Here is a 5,339-nt window from a genome sequence, read left to right on the forward strand (position 1 = left end):
TTTAGTATTCTAAAAGAAATATATCTTTCCTTCACGCCTACAGGAGCTGTCTTATTTAGGAACATCTTTCATTGCAAGTAGCAGAAAACCTGCCTTACAGCAGTTCAAAATAAATACAGATGTATTTTTCTCACATAAGGAGTTTTGGGATTTTGACAGCAGCTGGCATAGATTCAGGAGCTCAGTGATGGCAGAGCTAACATCTCCAACATTATCTTACTTTTTCCCTCATGTTTGTCTCTTTCATGGTCACATCAGCTGATGGCTGCTGATCAATGGATGAATGAATAAAGAAGCTGTGGTATACATACAGATAAAGAAAGACTATTATTCCGCCTTAAAAAGGAAAGAGACCTTGCCTTTTGCAACAAGATACAGGATGTCCCCAAAAATGTATACCCACACTTTGAATAATTATAAAGGCAGTGTTTATTAAAATACATTTCATTTTCCAAACTGAGTTAACAGCTATTAAAGTGTGTATATATTTTGGGGACACCCTGTACACAAACATAGAGGACATTAATCTACTGTAAGTGAAGTAAACCAGACACAGAAAGAAAAATACTGCATGATCTGACTTATGTGTGGAATCTACTTAGAAGCAGAGAGTAGGGCCAGGGGCAGGGAAGAGGGGGGTGATATTGGTCAAAGGGTACAAAGTTGCAGTATATAAGATTAACAAGTCCAGAGCTCTAATGTACAGCATGACGATTATAGTTAACTAGAGGCCCAGTGCACGAAATTCATGCATGGGGGGTCCCCTCAGCCCAGCCTGCACCCTCTCCAATCCAGGACCCCTTGGAGGATGTCCGACCTCTGGTTTAGGCCCAATCACGGGAATAGGGCCTAAACCAGCAGTCGGACATCCCTCTCACAATCCTGGACCACTGGCTCCTAATTGCTCACCTGCCTGCCAGCCTAGTTGCCCCTAACTGCCCCCCCCGCCCCCGCCAGCCTGGTCACCCTTCACTGCCCCTCCTGCCAGCATAATCGCCCCCAACTGACCCCCCCCTGCTGACCTGGTCACCCCCAAATGCCCCCCCTGTTGGCCTGGTCCGCCCCAACTGCCCCCCCTGCCAGCCTGGTAGCCCCTCACTAACCCCCCTGGGGCCTGGTCGCCCCATGCAGCCTGCTGTTCAGTTGTTTGGTCATCCCTCACTAACCCCCCTGCCAGCCTGGTCATAAGCAGCCATCTTGTGAAGGTGTGAGGGTTAATTTTCATATTACTTCTTTATTATATAGGATAATACTGTATTGTATATTGGAAATTCACTAACAGAAAATTTAGGTGCTCTGGCCACAAAAAAAATAAGTGGTAACTTCGTGAGGAAATGGATATTTAATTAGCTTGCCCATAGTAATCACTTCACTGTGTACATGCATAGCTAAACATCATGTTGTAAAACTTAAATATAGACAATTTTACATTTTAAAACTAGAGGCCCAGTGCACAAAAATTTGTGCACTCAGAGGGATCCCTCAGCCCAGTCTGCGCCCTCTCGCAGTCTGGGACCCCTCGGGGAATGTCCACCTGCTAGCTTAGGCACACTCCTCAGGAGATCGGACCTAAGCTGGCAGTCAGACATCCCTCTGGCAGCCCGGGAGCCCTCGGGGGATGTCCATTTGCCAGCAGGGAGCAGGCCTAAGCTGCAGTCGGACATCCTTAGCGCTGCTGAGGAGGCAGGAAAGTCTCCCGCCACCACCGCTGTGCTGGCAGCCATCAGCCTGGCTTGTGGCTGAGCAGAGCTCCCCCTGTGGGAGTGTACTGACCACCAGGGGGCAGTTCCTTCATTGAGCATCTGCCCCCTGGTGGTCAGTGTGTGTCATAGTGACCAGTCTTTCCCAGTCGTTCTGCTGTTAGGGTCTGTTTGCATATTACCCTTTTATTATATAGGATAGAGGCCTGGTACATGGGTGGGGGCCAGCTGGTTTGCCCTGAAGGGTGTCCTGGATCAGGGTGGGGGTCCCGCTTGGGTGCTTGGCCAGCCTGGGTGAGGGGCTGATGGCTGTTTGCAGGCTGGCCACAGCCCCTTCAGAGTCGGGGGTCCTGCTGGGGTGCCTGGCCAGTCTGGGTGAGGAGCTGAGGGCTATTGGCAGGCTGGCCAAGCCCCCCAGCGGGGATCCTCACCCCATGAGGGTGTGGCCATCCTGGGTGAGGGGCTGATGGCTGTTTGCAGGCTGGCCACAGCCCCCAGCCACCCAAGCTCCCAGTGGACGATGGCTGGAAGCAGGTATCTGGGATTTATTTAGCTTCTATAATTGAAACTTTGTTGCCATTTTCAGGCTGGTCACAGCCACTTCAGGGTGTGTGGGGGAGTCCCACTGGGGTGCCTGGCCATCTTGGATGAGGGGCTGATGGCTGATTGCAGGCTGGCCACAGCCCCTTTAGGGTGGGGGGGAGGGTCCCACTGGGGTGCCTGGCCAGCCTGGGTGAGGGGCTGATGGCCGTTTTCAGGCTGGCCACGCCCGCAGGCTGGAAGCAGGTATCTGGGATTTATTTATCTTCTATCATTGAAACTTTGTAGCCTTGAGCGGAGCTCAGGGCCAGCCAGAGCAGGCGGGAAGCTTGGCTTCCTCCATCGCCGGTGGGCAACACAAGCCTCCTGCTCACTCCAGTTCCATGGCCACAGCCATCTTTGTGACAGACTGACGGAGTGAGGAGTGATGGTTAATTTGCATATCACTCTTTTATTAGATAGGATGGTTGCTGCATCATTGGGCATTATGTTCATATTCAAAGTAGGAAAAAGAGAGAGGGCAGTGTCCCATGTGACCATCCCCCTTTATCAGGACAGCAGCTCCAATGGCAGCCCCATTAGAGCTCTGTGCATGTCTCAATCATCAGATTTGTCACAGGCACACCTGGCATGACAGGAACCCGGGGGGGGGGGGGAGGGCGGGGGGTGAGAATTTAGCTGGACACCCTGCAGCCTGAACGAAGGCAGGGTTCTAACAACTACAAAGAGGGAATGGTTTCAGGGGCAGCAATTAGCAGTTTGCATAACACTGATCAAATTGCATTGAAATGTTTTTTCTCTGTCTCCTCTCCCATCGGAGTTAATGACACTTGATAGACAGAGGCACCCAATCATCCTGGTATTCCTAGCACATGGCACACTGCCTGGCACAAAATACTTAATAAACACCACTCATCCTCACCCCTATGCAGCAGAATATCTCAAATCTAGACCTACATAGAAGCAGAAACTTCTTCTCCCACCTAACCCCTACTGTGGCATTTTTGATTTTCCCTAAAAAGAGTCCCTTTCTCCTACAGACATTCATTTAGATGAGGTTTCCTCTAAAGTGCCAAAACCCATGCAGTGTCCATAACTACAGATAAGAATCATCATGAGCAGAAGAAAGCATCAACTTAAATACTCAAGGTCACCTCAAATCCTGAGGCGTTCCAGGGTTCTGTGACAGAGGAAGAATTTTGCTGTTAAATACTTGAACTAAAATCCAGGCAAATATCCTCTGTCTTCATCTTCTGATTCTTAATTCTTTGACATACTGTAAGACTCATTCAAATCAAATTATGTAGTAACAAGACCTAAGAATGTTTTGAAAAAGTTTGATTGAAAAATTCCTAGATAAACTTCATTTGCTAATTTTCTATTCTACTATCTATATTTTTTTTCTTTGCTTCATATCTTCTTTCCCTCCCCCCACTCCCACCCCCATTAAGTTCTCTAGGACAATTCCTAAAAAAACAACAACAACAACAACAACAAAACCTATTAGTCCTAATGCTCAGTTGGAGGCAAATTTATACCAACAATCCTCAGGTCTGTGACTGTCTAGAGCAGCGGTTCTCAACCTGTGGGTCGCGACCCCTTTGGAGGTCAAACGACCCTTTCACAGGGGTTGCCTAAGACCATCCTGCATATCAGATATTTACATTACGATTCATAACAGTAGCGACATTACAGTTATGAAGTAGCAACAAAAATAATTTTATGATTGGGCCACAACATGAGGAACTGTATTTAAAGGGCCAGAAGGTTGAAAACCACTAGTCTAGAGCTTAAATCTGGTGAGTCGGATGGGCTCCAACAGCAGCCCGAGCAGAGGAGTAGGGTGCAGCCTGACCACTGTTTACTCCCACCAGGCTCAGCGCCCCCAGCATCATTACACTGAAGCCAATGAGCCGCTGCTTGGTGTTTTCACAGGACATCAGTGCCGTGGACTTAAAACCAATCAGCGCATAATCTCTTTTGTCCTGATGGGACTGGATAGTATCATATATTAGAGTCCACATAATTCCAGAAAAATAAAGAGGCAGGCAAACAGATGGATCACAGGAGCCCTTGACAGCAGACCATCCAAGTAAAGCTCTCTAATTAAAAGAGAACCCCAGGGCTAATTGAGGCCAGTACATAATTCTTTTCATTAGCGGGTAGGTGATGACAAGAAGAAAGAAGGCTGTCCCAAGAGCTATACTGTAGTAATTCAGACACAGAACAGTGCCAGGGTCGGCTGTCCCCTGACAAAAAAGAAGGACTGAAAAGTTGAAATGTCTCTAGCAGCAATTGGGCAATTTGCTGTTCTTGTAAACCTTTTTATCATAGTCCCAGTCCCACATATCATTACTAGTACAGTCTGCTCCACGTATCAGAATAAATCTAGTGACAAAGAGGGATAGCATGTACCAATCTGGAAATCAACCTAGTTCAGCTGTCAAACCAATGCTCCAGGTACATGGCAGCTACAGCAGCTGGGTTCCAACGGGCTTGTCCAACTGCATGAGGCGCAGGTATGGCTGCAGAGGGACGAGGGGGGGGAGGGGGGAGGCAGAGTCCAGGACTCGTGTGGCCCACAGGCTGTGCCTAGGCCAGTGCAGCCCTAGCCCCACTGAGAGTGGCCAGTCCCTCATGCTGGGAACACCAGCTACACTAGCCAGCCCCACAGCCACGCCTAGAAACTTACTTTTTCTAAAAAAATAATAATAATAATTAAATTTATTAGGGTGACATTGGTTAAAACTAAACAAGTTTCAAGTGAACAATTCTATAATACTGTGTATTGCCCATTGTGTGTTCACCACCCAAAGTCAAGTCTCCTTCTGTCATCATATATTTGACCCAATTCTACCTCCCAACACCCCCTTTCTGACTCTTCTTGCATTCAGCAGCTATTAGGCTAAGCATGAAGACTAGCTGAGGTATGTGTATGTGGCTTTGGAGCACTGGATGAAGCATGATATGAATATCTATAAATTCAGATGAAAAATTAGGAACAAAGAAGAAATGGCTAGATTTGGGCTTAGGGCTTCAGGTTGCCCACAATGGTCTACAAATGACTGTAGTCCCCTGGCCACCACCTCTTTCTCTCAT

The 5,339-nt window shown here is 47.9% G+C and overlaps 1 pseudogene across 1 annotated transcript; it reads right to left on the reverse strand.

Moving 5' to 3' along the window:
- Positions 1-4,030: 4,030 nt before the first annotated feature.
- Positions 4,031-4,879, reverse strand: LOC308515396 (4-hydroxybenzoate polyprenyltransferase, mitochondrial-like; annotated as a pseudogene). The gene has a single exon. The product of its transcript is annotated as a 4-hydroxybenzoate polyprenyltransferase, mitochondrial-like (transcript).
- Between the last annotated feature and the right edge of the window lie 460 nt (positions 4,880-5,339).

Source organism: Myotis nattereri, assembly GCF_964212035.1.
Source record: "Myotis nattereri genome assembly, chromosome: 3".
Taxonomy (NCBI): Eukaryota; Metazoa; Chordata; class Mammalia; order Chiroptera; family Vespertilionidae; genus Myotis; species Myotis nattereri.